At 44.5% G+C, this 16,505-nt stretch overlaps 1 protein-coding gene across 1 annotated transcript in view; it reads right to left on the bottom strand.

The window, feature by feature from the left end:
* Positions 1-13,319, bottom strand: part of prickle1a (prickle homolog 1a) — a 33,225-nt gene extending 19,906 nt beyond the window's left edge. The window contains exon 1 of the mRNA XM_079500914.1: positions 13,051-13,319. The gene's annotated coding sequence lies outside the window, so the exon portion shown is untranslated. The remainder of the gene's footprint in view (positions 1-13,050) is intronic.
* Positions 13,320-16,505: the final 3,186 nt, after the last annotated feature.

Genomic DNA, 16,505 nt, shown 5'->3' with positions numbered 1-16,505 from the left:
CACCTCCATCTGCGAAACCCACAGACAGACAGACAATCCACATCTGAAAACAGCCTTTGGCAAGGGCCTATTGTTTGCTAAACTTCAACTACATGAATGAAAACCTTCTTGCATCACTCAAGCATCCAACCATTTACTTACTCTCAGCATAATTTGCTCTGCTACACCCAGAAAGAACACATGAATGTCCACACGGAGAGAACAAAGACTATGACATCCTGTAACTCTTCTTTCGACACTGTACCAGTCTATTGTTAGTAGTAGCGAGAGCCTCTCTGGTTTCACAGTTCAAGGTGCGCCTCAGATAGTTGAGAAATATAAAGTTGGACAATCCGTGCATCCCTGACCCTAGTGGCTTTAGAGAGCACCAGATGAACCGTAAATATCTGGCCCTTACGGAGCTTTATGGCCCATTCCCCCTGTCATAGCTACAACGACCTGAACAGCACCTCACACCTGGTCTACACCTTCTCTCCGCTATAAAACACACCCAGCAGCAGCACTAGCCGCTAGGTACTCTGTGGGCCAGCATGCCCTGACAATGACAGGACAGGGATAGTCCTCATCTGAGCAAACAAGCAGATGATCAAGCTGCATTCCTCTCTGGTCCAAACTCGTCCTTGAAAGCGTAAACGAAACCATGACCAAGCAAGCCATGATATCGCATGTGGTCAGGAAATACTCTACTGTGCAGATTACTGGGATGATAGCCAACAATAGCCTATAGAGGGTATGCACATGCATAAAATGAATGGCAGATCGAGTGGCAAATCGAGTGGCAAAGTGAGTGACAAAGTGAATTCAATGTTGTTTAAAGTAATTTAATGCAATCAAATAGGACCTTTCTGTTTGGATGTATGTGCTGTCAAGGCCAGAAAGTAGTTTTTGCCACTCAGTAGGCAATCCCGCATAACTTCCGGACCGTATGATGATAATGTCACACGCATACCCTCTATACAAGCTCACAACACGTCGCATTGCAACATGTGAGCTTGTACATGACATTTTGAAAAGATTTTTTTTTTAGAAAATCTAAATAAATAAAATAAATACAATCTTATTCACATCCCCAAAATAGGGGTGCAAAGACTTTCACATGGTTAATGAACCTTTGCATGCATTAGTCAAATCTAGGCCCTAAGACATGCTGTAAATAGTGGCAGCAAAGGGTGCTCAGGGAAGGTCAGGCTCTCCTAAACAGCCCTGCAGTCTGTAGCAATTTACTGTCATTGAGGGCCATTGTTGAGAATAGCACACACTGGTGTGTGTGAGCTACCTTATCATAAAAAGGAGGCCTGTCTCAAGGCTTAAATGACCTGCCAGCGGGTATTAGCAGAACACAGGCCAAACAAAAGCCTCAGTTATAATGGCCAATAAAGTCCTATCACTCTACTGTAATAACAATCCCTTTTACACCTTGAAAGAAGGAGTAAAAGGTCAACTGGTGGAGCAGTCAGTGCATTGATATTGACTTAGCTAGATTGGCGCTGAGAGAGAGAAAAAAAAGGGGAAAAAAAGAACCAGGTCAGACCGTGGGCTTGTTAGCCTTATAACCCTCACATAACCCCTTTTACTGTTTCACACTGACACCCCGGAGACAGCTGAGGGCAGAGCACAGACCCATGCCCAGTTTCTGACAAAACACATTCAACGTGCTTTGTCAGAAACTATGAAAATTAAGGGGAAGTTATTTACACTTGGCACTAGTATGGACATTAATATGGACCGATTCAATTATTTTCATCATATTGAATGGTTAACCACTCTATTATACTTCATTGGTCAGGAGGATCCCCCAGGGGTCTGGTGCCCTCCTTTTTCCCCCCAATATCAAATCTCTGAAAATAGCCCATCTACCAGCTCAGAACGCGTCGCACCACAACACGTGTCATGTGAGCTTGTACATCATCATTCGTCATTGAATGTTTTCATTGAATGTTTTCATTGAATGTCCACCAGAACAGGGACGCTATAGGGATCATGGTTTACTGGATTTTGGCTCCATCAGAACTTTTCAAGCGAGACTGAAATCCATACTTGCTTCCTACACAATGGCAGCAATATAACAGAATACTTCCAAAACAAACCTTATAACACACTATTATAGGTTCATTTCGAAAGTATCTTGCCACGGTCATTCAAAGTGCAAACAATTATCTAATTCTCTGGGCTTTAATATTGGATTACAACCTCTAATTGTGTTATGTTATACAAATAAATAGGACTTTGTTCAGAAGGTGATGTTAGCACGGGAATTCCCAATCGTGCAGAATTGAGATATGAAATTAATCTACTTTACTTACTGTTGTACTACTATTATGCTTATGCAATCTTCTCTATTTGACTCGATTTGAGTCCATTGTGTCCTCCTGCATGGATAATGTAACTTAAGACATGCACAGTCTCCAAGCGGCAGCCCGGCCCCTAACACATTGCATGAATCAGTCATACATGACGCATCTCAGTTAAACAATCACTGTGTGTCAGCATCCCACTGGATGTTATGTGTCTTCAGACAACACAAGAGCACTGCTTCCCCAAACATGGCTGAGATGATGTCGGATGGGGGACAGGTCATCGTATTTCACCCTCAATTTGACACCCTCTCACCCACTTGTAAAAGCAGGACCTCATTGGGGAACAATGGGAAGTGGAGCGACACAGCTCCTGGGGCTGTTACAGGGAGGAAGCCCCTTTATTTGAGGACACTATAACTCCCACAAAAGCCTTGTGGCAGTCTCCACACAGACCTGACCCAGGATGAATGTGCTACCCCATTACACTACACACTCACACTGAAGTGTTTGGACTGACAGACTCCTTTCTACAAACTGGGAAGGCTTAAGATGATAGACACATTCTAAAGTTACGATCTTTCAATAATTAAAATTATATTTTAACTAGTCTGTATCTTAGAGTTTGTTAATACAATATAACTATAGCATATGAAGTGCAGTCATTGGAGGTGGTCTCTCTCTACTCTTCCGTTGAGAAATTTAGACCCTGATGTTGGGCAGGACACCCACTGGTTTGTGACGTCAATAAAGTTATTTGAAACAGACTGTGCACCAGATTGAACACGAGATGCAGTTCGGACATTGTTGCTATTATAAAGGACATAAAATGTTTGGATTGTAAATTGAATTGTAGTTGCATAAATTAAAAACCCTACTAAACAACCTACCAAACATGCAATGTAACGTGTTATGCATTTTGAACTATTTTTCTTTTCTTTTTTCTTATTATTTACTTTTTCACATTGCATCTTGATGCTATTTGCCATTTGTTTTGTTCCGGTTCCGATATCCGAACCAACTTTTAGGGTTCTGAACCAATTAATTTCAGTGGAAACACTCTCAACTGCTTTACTATTAGGCGGGGGAAATAAATGAACCAGTTCAATCCCGGTGGAAAAGGGGCCTGAAAGTGTACAAATGGAACCAAATGGACCCTTTGGACCCTTACAGGCCGCTAGTTTTTTATTCCTAGGATAGCTCAGGTTTAGGAGCGCTCGTTTTACTACTCTTTTACTACCGCGGATTTTTTAATAGTTTTTGGATTAAGGTTGGTGAGGGGTACGTTAATAGTTTTTGGATTAAGGTTGGTGAGGGGTGCGTTGCTCCCCTGCTTGCGGTTATGTTTAGGTTAGAGTTAGAGATAGGGTTAGTACTAGTCATAGAGTACTAGTAGGCATAAACACTTGTGTGCGGTCCAAAACACAGCCCAGCGCTTCCTACTCCACTGACAACCAATCACAGCGCTCCAAATTCCCTCCCATCATAGGAATAAAAAACTCGCTTACAGGCCCATTTGGTTCCATTTCCAGAAAAAATCTGAAGTGAGTCTGAAGTGAGTGGTGCAACAGCACCCCCTGTTGGTACTCTAAACATAGGGACGGACATAGGGACATTGCTGTTCCTTGGAGTGGTTGCACCACTCAAAAAGATGTGAGAACCACTGGATTGCATGTGCCTGTTGCGCTCCTGTTGAAACACCACTTTGCCACAGCATCCAAGTTCACAAGGTGAAGCACCCTCAACACTATAACCTTTGACACCGTGCCGAACTTCAGCGTATGACCTCTGCTTGGCAAAAGTCTGACACGCAAACCCTTTGCAACCCCACACATCTGTGCCTTCCTCTGAAAGTTTCCTTCGAGTTCAACAGTTTATCCCCCTCTCAGAATGATCTTCCTGTGCATTTCTAGCCCCAAGCTAAAAACGAGGCATGAGTGGGACCGCCCCCCATTTTGCAACGGGCGCTACTCGGGCGTGAGCGCTCGGAGCAAGTCGTTGCAGAAGAAGAGGAGGATGCAGTAAAACAGAGAGAGAGAGAGAGAGAGGAAGAGAGAGATAGAGAGAGAGAGGGGGGTGGGGGGGGGGGACTGGCAATTCCCACACATGGAAGCGTTTTCCTCAAGTTGAGGGGCTTCAAAAGGCAAACCGTGGAATCTGACAATACTCTGGAACAGTTATGGAGCTGCTCAGTCAGGATCCCACTAATGATTAACATTCCTGGAGAAGCACTTCGTTACAGTCTTCTTTAGAGCGCTCTAATTAAGCACATGCTCCAGCGCCGCCGCACAGAGCGAACTCTGGCGACCGTGGAAGTGGGGATGCTTCTTTCCAGCCTTTCTTAATTAGACACAATTTAGACTCGGTCATTAAGGTGGCAATAAAACAAAACTGTAAAAGAAAGGAATTGAAACAGAGGCCCAGTGGTCCTGGCTGCTACCAAAGATACGGTGACCACTGACCAGACATCCCCGCTTGAATTGTCCCGGTTTCAAGCAAAGCCCTGACAAATATCTCTAAAATACTGATGTTCCCAGTTTTCAACCTTCACTACCTATTATACTGGTTTTCACCACAGTTGGTTTGAATGCTTTACATAGATGTTTATCATGTTCTGCTCTGTTGAAAGGGGCAGTCACAAATGTGTATTAATGAAATATTTCACTTTCAAAAACAACTTTTGGCCGTTTTATCATCTATTCAGGTTTTTGTGAACACCCCAGACAGTTTTTAAGTTGCTCAATTCAGTATCTAGATATTTCACATTCATTTTTAGCTTCCTATACAAACCCATTGTAACTTCAAACTCCATTTTAACCATTACTTTTTTCATTTATGTTTTAATGTTCTTTTTGGAAAATGAAAATGTTTCCCACCAGGGGCCAAAGAAAGCGGTCCCTAAGTTCTTTTTTTTACCTCCTCCTAGAAGGCAGACACAGAACAGTGAGATCTACACTACACTGCAAGAGGAACAACTATAGAAGTCAGTCACTGCCTTCCTTTTATTTAACCCAAGTCTGACTGAGACATCTCACTGGACACTTAGTGCTGGCTGACTGAGCACAAGCACAGCTGGACACTTGTTTGACCGTGGATGTGGGCTGGGGTTCACTCGAACCACTCCTCTTGTTGCCACAGACAGACAGACAGACAGACAGACAGACAACATATAGGTCAACCATTTTTCGAAATCCATCCAATCTGTGTGCGTGTGTGTGTGTGTGTGTGTGTGTGTGTGTGTGTGTGTGTGTGTGTGTGTGTGTGTGTGTGACTGCTCGGGTCTGGTTGTTGGGGCCTGGTTAGATTCCACTGAAGCGCGTGGAGGCGTCAGTCAGGATACGAGACCCAGGCGCACACACAGACCAGGCTTGCCTCATTAGTACCCTGGGATCTCTGTGTGTGTGTGTGTGTGTGTGTGTGTGTGTGTGTGTGTGTGTGTGTGTGTGTGTGTGTGTGTGTGTGTGTGTGTGTGTGTGTGTGTGTGTGTGTGTGTAGGCACACGTATGTGTGGAATGGAAAGCAGAACACCCCTCGTTGTCTTATCACCCCGCAGATTAAGGAAACAAATGTCCAGAACAAGGTTTATTCTCAGCAGCCAGCAGACCAGACCTAGTCTAATGTGTCCACCTCAGTCAGCATCTCTGTTGGTGCTAATGACAGCTAAATGATTTCATCTGACTTCCTGAGCTGGCATGGAATGGGAGAGAGCATGTGACAAAAGCTGGGATACAAGCTCTGTGTGTGTGTGTGTGTGTGTGTGTGTGTGTGTGTGTGTGTGTGTGTGTGTGTGTGTGTGTGTGTGTGTGTGTGTGTGTGTGTGTGTGTGTGTGTGTGTGTGTGTGTGTGTGTGTGTGTGTGTGTGTGTGTGCGTGTGCATGTGTGCGCATGCGTGCGTGCATATACACACACGCGTGTGCTTAAGAGTTTTAATCCTTTCCTTTGCTCCTTTTAAATGGAAAATAGTTGCATTTCCTTCCATCTGGTACGGCTGTCCTTTTTCATTCCCCACATCATGAAACATCTGCAGATCTCCCTGATTGGCCGAGGTTGTGTTTGCCTGCGGACGGGTGTACAGACAAACACAAACACCGATCCACACATGCACACAGACACATACATACAGTGTATACACACACACACATCTGGTGGGCCTGCCTCTCTTGTTTTCCTTTAGAACCCAGTTCCTAACAGGAAGAGGAGCGTGAGCACAGCAAACAAAAAGTGTGCCCCCCTTGAACTGTCCTATAGCCGCAGCGGCCGTCGAGGTCGTTCTGACCAAACGGACCTCTTTGTCAGCTCGGCGGGGGGTGCCATCATCGCGGGGCCTGGTGGCCATGCTGGCTGCTCCACTAGAGCTTGTCCTTAGTTAACCTCTGTCAATATTGACCCACCTGCACCATACCTTCATTCACTCTCATGTACAGTCACTTACAATCAATGACGCAGCATATATCCTGTGCATGGGGAGGCGCACCAGATGGAAAAACATTGGGAGCGTAGGGGAAATCTAAACACAAGTCTGCCGGGCCCGGTATCTCGTGCTGTTATCTCCCAGCCCCAGGCCCAGGCCCAGGCCCAAGCAGGGAAGGTGAGCAGCATGGACAGATGGTCTGTTTCATTGATGACAAAACACACAATACTTTGACTGAAGTTAACCATGTGATTCTAACTAATTTAGGCAAAAAAGCTGACTTAACTTTTCCAGTGATTGGAAGGCTGTAACTAGGCATGGAGAGCCGAGGAAACCTGATGTGACAGCTAGCAGAGGCACGTGAATTTAATCACAGAGGGAGGTGAAGATAGGGAGAGAGAGAATGCAGATCCCACACACTACACTACACTACAGCATCATCTGAAATCCAGTTCACCTCAGTTTACCCATACCGAGTCTCTCCTCTCTCTTTGTTGTATAGGGCTTAAGTTGTTACGTTACTTTTAGATTCCTTATTATAATGGCGTAGGTACAGAGTAGCAGCCTACTTTCAAATGGGATTTTGAGAAAACTTGAACTGTGATTGGATAAAAGAAGATATATACCGTATGTTACAAGTTCTAGCAGCAGACATTCAACAGCAGCAGGCCCTCGCCCCTGTGAACTCTCTGAGAGAATCAGGAAATACTTTGTTGTCAATACAAAACCCTGTGTCCAGCAGCAGAGGCCATTTTTAAATCCCTCTGACCTTTTTTTCACATTTTTGGCTGACTCCACCCCTCTCTGACAATGCCACCGTGGCTCGGGGAACAAGAACCACAGGAAGGGTTTGGGTGCGGGTGGAGGTGGGGGTGGGCTTGGGGTGGAGGAGGGGTGTTTTGCATACTTCCAGCCGGGGGTCCGGAAAGCTCTAACCGAATCCCCTGTTGTGGGCCGGGGAAATGAGCTGCGCTCTTTAATGACTATCTGGGGGTAATGTGTTTTCTTTTGCATGTCGCTCCGGTGGATGCTGTGATTGCTTTTAGGTGGATCCCTGTGTAGCAGGGGGAGGCGCGGTGAAAAACAGACCTGCTCGTCGTCGACACGCCTGTCTGTGTCAGGCTGGGTCAGAAAAACTTTCCAGAACTCTCCATCACCAAGGTTTGATCACATTAACCCTAGCGTCCGTCCCTATGTTGGTGTTTCAACATTTTTCAGATGGAACCCCCCCAAAAAGTAGAAAACAAAATGGAAATAGGCAAATAGCAGATCTACAAGCTCACAAAGTGTTGCAGTGCGACGCGTTATGAGCTTGTAAATCGGCTACGTTCGCTATTAAGCAGTTAACACATGGCATGTTGATATCTGTTATACCCCTTTATCAAAGGCAAGCATGTTGATAATGACCAGTTTCACAGCTCTGCACCGTGGTTGTTATTATACAGTATTCCTTGAGAGAGCTGATTCTCATTGGAGTGATAATGAAACATGTGCGCTGCATGAATATGACTTTTATCATCGTGGAGGTCTGATGCCAGTAATGTGTGGTTAGCAGAGATCTGCTGGGGAATTCAAACTCTGGGCTCATGTGCCAAGTCTTGTTTTTTCCTCCTCTAACATCATCCTGCAACTCCTAATAAACAGAGTTGTGCCTGGAAGCGCTAAATCACTAACTACCTTTAATCACTTTAGAATAATGCTTAGCATGTGGATTCAATGTGCACATCGCTCGAGGCAGAGCCCCACTGACTTGCAGGCATTGCAGTTTGAAAGTTACAGTCCTCTGTAACTTTGATGGTGTGGGGGGTTATTCCTTTACTGCACAGCACACATGAAGTTATGATCTCTCCACCACATAAGGCTACAGTACGTCAGTGGTGGTGTGGCCACGCTTCTCCCACCCTTGGCAAACCACAAACGTATAGCAGTCACCTAAAAATGACCGAGGCAGGCCACCGTCCATTTACACAGGCCGAGAATGACCACGGACGCGAGGACCACCGGCGTTTAAACAAGCCACATTTCATACAACCGCCTGCCAACCTACCACAAACAGTTTACAGTCAAATGGGTTCTGCGCTCTGGAGTTTGTCTATGGCAGGCCTTACTCCATGCCACATCTCCCCATCCAGAGCCATGAAAGACTGGTTTATCCTGACAGCTCCTTACAACACAGGGCCCTGTCCCGTGCCGCTTTTAGCCCCGCTGCGGCTAGCTGGACCACGTCTGGGGATAAAAGGCTGCCAGAGTGTTTGGCTTGCAGGCGATTTACGCGGACGCGAGGGTGATTCATTCTGGGCCCTGCACAAACACGGCCTCTGTGGACATTTCACCGGGACGGTATGCAGGAAACATATACACAAACTGGCACTATAGGACTTATATTGTACTCATTTACACTCTGGTAAACACGCACGCACGCGCACACACACACACACACACACACACACACACACACACACACACACACACACACACACACACACACACACACACACACACACACACACACACACACACACACACACACACACACACACACACACACGCACAGTCTGAGACTGCATGGCTTTGTGTCTGTGATTTGTCTCCAGATCCAGGTCATACTGTGTAGTGCAGTGGTTCTCAACCTGTGGGTCCTCACATGATGTTGGGGGGGTTCCCCAGATAACAGTGAAGTGAGCATTTACTGCATCAACAAACTATATACCGGTATATAAAAACATCAGCCAAATTGTCAAATGATATAAAACATGTGAAAATAGTGATCCATAAAGTGATCACAAAGCCTTTCAACACGAGTCGTGAGATTGTAGATCTGCTATTTTTTGGGGGGTGGGGTGGGGCGTGGGGTTTATGCCTTTATTGATAGGTACACAGTAGTCTGACAGGAAATGGGGAGAGATGGATGGGTGGGGTGGGGGGGTGGGGGGGGGTGCTATTCATTACGATGGAAGTTGCATTTTTTCGATTTGGGCACCAAAATTTTGTGCGGAAGTGCTCAATAGCATCATGACTGAAGTAAAATGAGACACAAGTAGCATGTGCTTAAATTCATATTTAGAAAATGATCTGCACAGGGGCACTCATGGGGGTTAATCCGGCCCTGCCCCAGAAGGGCTGGCCAACGTTGAAGCTGCCACTACCTACTGGCCAAAAGTGGAACTGCAGCACGTTCATGGAGGTGGACGGAGGTTCAGTGACGTCATGTGGCTAATATTATGAGGGGGTTGTCACTGGAGCTGAGCAGTACATTATGAGGTGCTCATAAGAATAAGCAGACCCATCTGCCACTCCAAATCCTACTGAGATTTGAACAATGCGCTTTGGTACTAAACTAAACCATCAACATTCTTCTTATTTATTGAACTGGCACCGGTTAAAGCCTTACGGGTCTACTTTTACACTCTTTTAGATCTTTATGTAGGCCCTACATTGGCCAAAGAGCACACATTATACATTTCCCGTGCTTGCTGTCCAAGGGAATGGTTTTGTTTCCCTCTTGGACTCATGAAACTGTAACAAAATATAGGCCTATATATGAAAAGCTTTAGATTCAATTAATTGTGACTTTTGATTTGCTTTAATGCCTTTGGACACAAGACAGAAGGCACAAACACTGTGTGACATTTGGCGCTCCTCCAGAAGACTTCTTTGGGCCAGTTGTAAATCATTTTGTCTATAAATAACTTAATATTCACAACAGGGGATTTACCCTCTCTCAGAGCAGAGCATTGGAGCCTAGCTTGAGATCCCCCCCCCCCCCCTCCCCAACCCCCCCCCCCCCACACACACACACACACACACACACACACACACACACACACACACACACACACACACACACACACACACACACACACACACACACACACACACACACACACATGCCTTCTAGATCATCTAAAAAACATTTAAATAAGCACAGATGTTGAAGATGTTTTTGGAGGAAATGTTACATAGGCCTACAATAACACGTTCAATGAAAGCCATATTTGCTATTACTGGTATTCAAATATATACTGTATGAGATAAGAGATCAGACCAAAAAATGACTTCATTCAACCTACTCATGTTGATACTGATACAGCAGCCCTTTTGAAAGGAAAAGTGCTTACGCTGTGCTATTACTGTCCTTGGCCAAGCCTATCACAGCCAGGGAATCTTTGGAGTGTAGTTTACATTGTTTTTGGATGAACATTTAGTACAAGTCAAGTCATTGTTACAGCCAAATGCCACCATTGAGTCCTCAGCTGTAGCAGTTCTCCACTCCAACCACTAGGGGACACCAACTCCTTGATTTCGGCACCCTCCCCTTCCTCCCAAGTTCCCAACCACTATTTCCCTAAACACACACACACGCACGCGCGCGCGCGCCGAAGCCGAGTTCAACACATTTCTCCTGGCATGGAAATATACAACTTGATTAAAGAAAAGGAGTATCAGAAGTTCTATTAGGCTTGTAGCTAGCTAGCCAACGGTGCCAACCTGTGCTAAACCGTCGTTAACTCCTCACCCCAGGTTTGTAAATGTCCTCACTAATATGTGTTTGGCGTGGGCAATTAGCTAGTCGTGCAATTTAGGAAATCTTGTTATAATTTCAATTCCCGAACTGCCTTTATTTGGATAATTAGGCAAAAATGTTTTTGACTTCCACACGGTGGCACATTCACTCAGCTGGCAATCATTAGATAAATTAAGCCCTCATTAGGATGATAGTAAACCCCTGATAAAAAACCCTTAAACCCCCTAACTTACGAGGAACCCCGTCCCGTCAGAGTGTGTGCGCAAAGTACGGAACCAAATTATTCAATTTCATTCCTTTTGTGTACACTCTCAGAGAGAGTTACAGATGTAAAGGTCCATTTGGTTAAATCTGTCAGAGTTGCTGGAAGCCTGGACCCCACTGAGAGCCCCTACCCCTCCCTGCCGTGCTGACTGATAGAGTCAGGGCTGAACTGGGATCAGCCCCCCAGCTGTGGCTACAGTGACAGATTTCAAGCCAGGCTGACTTTGTGCCATATTGCTGCTAATGCCAAGTGTCTACTCTGACACACGTTAAAGCACCAATGTAGCCTACAGTTTGCTTTGCTGTCCTGTGCTGGGAGGAAATATTGTTCTGTACGTGTACAGTATTTATTACGTCAAAGTGCAAAGCGCCGCTGCGTCATACATTAACACACATGATTAGGATTATATTTTCAATTTTTATCTCTACTTTTGTTTTCTACTCTTAATATAATGGAAGGCTAATATGTAACGGAGGTAGATAACTAGATATGCTTTTTGGTTTTTGTTTCTCTTCCAAGAAAATGAGGAATCAGAAAGTGGATGAGGAAATTGTTATCAAATATTTTGCATTATATTTCATTGTCCTGTAATGTCATTCATGTCGAATGTCATGTTTTTATGTTCTGTGTGGACCGCAGGAAGATTAGCTGCTGATATGCAATAATGCACCAGCTAATGGGGATCCTAATAAAACTCTTAACAGAACTCCGAACGAACAGCGTGACTGAAGCACACAGCAGTCCACCCCGCACAGCTTCATATCCACCACAGATAAACCATGGGGAAAGTGTGAAACTCAGCATGGATGAACTGACTTCTCACACATTCTTGCTGGCTCACTCAACGTGACTCGTGTCTCTCGCCCCCAGATAGAGTGAGAGCAGACGGGAATGGGGTGGTGTGTGGAGTGTGGACACGGACAGACAGTCAGAGCGCCGACCAGTTGTCACCAAAGTGACAGGCGACAGCTGAGTCCATACATCTGGGAGCCCCAGGGGGCTGCACACGTCCCACCACGTCTCAGTCAGTTGCTTCAAGCACTTTGAAATCGTTTTTTTTTTCTTTTTCTTTTTGCTGTTTCAGCAACGAAAGTGAAAGTTCCGGCTGTCTTTTGGACATGTATGCGTATAATGCCTTGCGTAAAAGCGCAGTGTGAGCGCTGGATAGCGGGTTACCGAGTTGATGGTGCAGCGCCTAAACGCCAACGCCACTTTCATTGCCTAGTTGCCTACTCCGTCGTAAGTTCTAGCGACAGATCTCCAACCCAACTTTATAGATTTGTTCTGGTCGAGAAGCGACACACTCCGCTACTACTACGGAATATTAATAATACATAATTAAACGACAGAGGATGATCAGGCTGTCGAAATGAACTCCCAACAGCTCCGCCATAGAAGTCCAACATAAAATCATGGGAGCACTTTACTTGGAACTTAATTGGAAGCTGTCCCAACATAGACGTCACCTAATGCCGTAAAATAAAGCTGTCAAAAGAGCACTTGAAAACCACAATGACATATAACAAAACAATAAAACTGACGACGTTAAACTCACCCTAAAGTAGGCTATTCAGGCGTAGTGCCGCACGGGATATCCAGACCAGAACCAATATTCCTGAACTGAGGGGAACAGTTGACGCTGCGTCTCATTGGCATACGAGCGGAAAAGTCCACAGAACAGAATGTGCGCGCACCGCTGCGCTGTGCCTGGTTATAATAATACAGACGGCTTGCCTTTAAAAGCGTTGGTTTTGGCCGCATTTGGAGATGGACGACCCCGAACACACTAGTTTTTGAGTTCACCTACTACTACAACTAATGTCACAGCAGCAGCATCTCAGAATAATTCTGCGGCGTCCTGTGCGCAATAGGCTCCACAAGCCTCGCCACAGTGAAATGACATTAGTGCAGCTCCCTGCCTATTGGCTTAAACAACCAACCCCCACCAATCCTGCAGAGACAGTCGAGTCTCCAAAACATTGGAGAAATGCTGTCTTAACTCTTGTTTTCAGAGGGGATTTTTTTTAAGGACAAGGGGGTAATGTCACCACTTATGTCAGTGAATAATAAGCCTACACGAATCAACAGAAATCTCCCCACATAACCCCAGCAAGAAGAGGGTGCATTTTAACCAATTTCAACCTTGCATATCCCTGCTTTGGGCATGTCAAAACTAAAAAGTTTCCACTATTATTATTATTATTATTTTTGTATTAATATAGCAGATCCACGAGCGCATATGGTACCGCACATTTTGATGCACATAGCTTGATTTCCCCCTGTCCCTCCTTTATCCCCCAGCTGCAATTTGTCACTAGCTATAGAAACATGATCAGTCTTTTCACAGCCTTATTTGTCCCCCTTACAACCGAGGTGAAATTGTGACAATATGCTTTATGTTCCCTCATACAGGCACTGTAACAGTACTCCTATTTACAGTGGGCCATGAAAGGTAAGTCTATACATGCACACTGAAAGGAGGCTATTGCTCAGCTATCTATTGGTGAAGACAAATATATTGTTTTAGAAAGAATGGCAACCACCCACAAATCAGTATCTTAACATCATACAGTATAATACAAAAGGTAAAGGAAGTCAAACTGATCTGTATTTCTCTTTAGAAGTCAGCCTTTAAAGCTGCATGGGAACTTATTTGAATGAATAAAGCATTATTTATTTTAAGAGAGAGTGTGTTAATACAATAACTAGTACATGATTTGCAGTGGTTGGAGGTGGTCTCCCTACTCTTCCATCGAGCAATACTATCCTGGTGTACTAAGCTCAGATATCGTTGCTGTCGGCCAGAAACCATTTAAGGCTTAGGCTTAGGCTACATGATTATACTACATTCTCATACTAAATAAAGTGTAAAGTATCAAAAGTAGCAGATCTGCAAGCTTGAAATGCAGTGCGAAGCGACACATTTTAAGCTTAAGATCTGCTATTTTGCTGTTTTGAATTTGAATCCTGAAAACGAACCGTTTTGGATTTTTCACCCGACAGTGACGATATGCAATATCTCCCCTGGCGAGGTGCGCTGGGATTCTCTCTCGAAAGAGCGGAAGACATTTGATCTCCCACGCATGAGACCGACGGTTTGAATCCCAGGTAGGACATGAAGCTTTGTTTGGAAATACCGTGCATTAGTAGCCTAACTACAGTAATGTGATATTTGTTTTGGCCCTTCTAGTGACAACTAGAATTCATTACAATTTGTTTTGGGGTGCATATTAACCTCTGAAATGGGCATCAAAGCTGGGTTCCAAATTGGAAACAAGATAATCTTTCAGCCGTAGAGCTCTTGACCCAGTGACACCCTTTCATGACATCATGACTTCAAGTGTGGGTCTGATGCTATGCCCCAAAACAACTCAATCTACCTTGAAACTTTTAGTTTTTAAGTTAAAATCACTAAAGGGTCTTTGAAATTCCATAGCCTTTTCTCAAATGCGACATCATGGAATCAAAAAGCATGCGACGTGAATGTGACAAATGTGTCAGTTTAATAGCATGACCTCTGACCCATATCCTTCGCCCCTCGATGGAGCAGACACTACATATCTAGGCTGACCCGGGTTACGACCCAGTGACCATCGCATAGATCTGTCAATGTGAATGCATCTTAAGTGGAACCAGGCTTAACGGGCGAGGGCCTGTCAATCAGTGTCTGCGTAGTCATATAGAGTTCAGCGGGGGACCGCGCTCCTCTTGCACATTTCATAAGGACCAGATGGATGTGAGCCTTTCCTTGGCATCGCACTTCAATCAAACCACTTGCTGTTTCTATCAGTCGTCGGCTAAGTAGTGTTAGTAGTAGTGCAAATATCGTACCGTTTTTATTTTGGGAATGTCATTAGAGGCAACTTGTCAAAATTTCAGTATAAAAAAAACCAACTAAAATATCAGATCTACAAGCTGTGTTGTGAGCTTGTAGTTCGGCTATTTAGCTATTTGTTGTATGAAGAAGTATATAGCTCTTAAATGGTTAAACTGCATTGAGCATCAGATGATGAGTGACATTTATTACATCAGGGCAATATAGATTTAAGTCACAGAATAGTACAATAATGTAACTTTAAAATACTGTCCATACTTTATTTAACATGGGCCTGCTTTGTATGTCAAATAAATGAGATACAGTACTGTACATGTAGATGGAAGGAAATGGGCCGAATAGGCACTCTGTCAATGTTATCTCTAGTTTGCGCAGTGCACTCACTCACAACATCTGAGAAGAGGAGTGTTTTACAGTTGAATGAAGTTGTATGTTTTCTGGGCTTCAACTTGGTCAGATATAATGCTCAAACGGATAGATATCATGTCGGGTTGGACCAGAGATTATTTACTGGGACCACAATGCTTTACAGCAGGCTCAACCAGAATGTTAAACTGTTATCTTGTGTCTCTCTAATGCTTATCTCCGGCTTATCTAATGGGATATTTATGGCGGCGTTGTAAAAAAGCTTTCACCGGCATCACTTACATTGCTCTGGACCATAAAGATGTTCTGCATACTTTCCAGCTTTCCAGAGTATCTTTGCCTCATCCCATGTGGTGTGTAATTTTTCCACGATTAAAAGTCCTGTGACTTAATGCTGACCACTAACTACATATCCAATGTAATCTCAATCAATTTAAACTGCTGGGTGCTCGGTATGAGGCCATGGGTCAGTCAGTAAACGTGTCTCATTTGCATTCATTCATGTCGTTCCCCACGGTGCTGCGCTGTGCTCATCGGTTCCTGTGGCAGAGCGGTGGTGAATGTGTTGGTTAAATCTTTAATCCCTCTAAACCAGACTGGGAAGCTTAGGGTGACCCCCGCAGTGGAAGCTCTTTAGAAAATCTTCTCTAATTATTGGAGGAAGATTGCACTTTGTAAGTCTCTGTGGATAAGACCATCTGCTAAATGCCTAAATTGTAATTTGTAAGACTTGTTTTTGTCTTTCCTAATGTGTCTGACTGAATGGGCCCATATTGTACAGCACACTACAGTACCCTGCCATGTACGTA

The sequence above is a fragment of the Electrona antarctica genome (assembly GCF_951216825.1).
Source record: "Electrona antarctica genome assembly, chromosome: 5".
Taxonomy (NCBI): Eukaryota; Metazoa; Chordata; class Actinopteri; order Myctophiformes; family Myctophidae; genus Electrona; species Electrona antarctica.
Note: the sequence above shows the minus strand (reverse complement) of the source record. Positions and strands in the feature narration are given on the sequence as shown.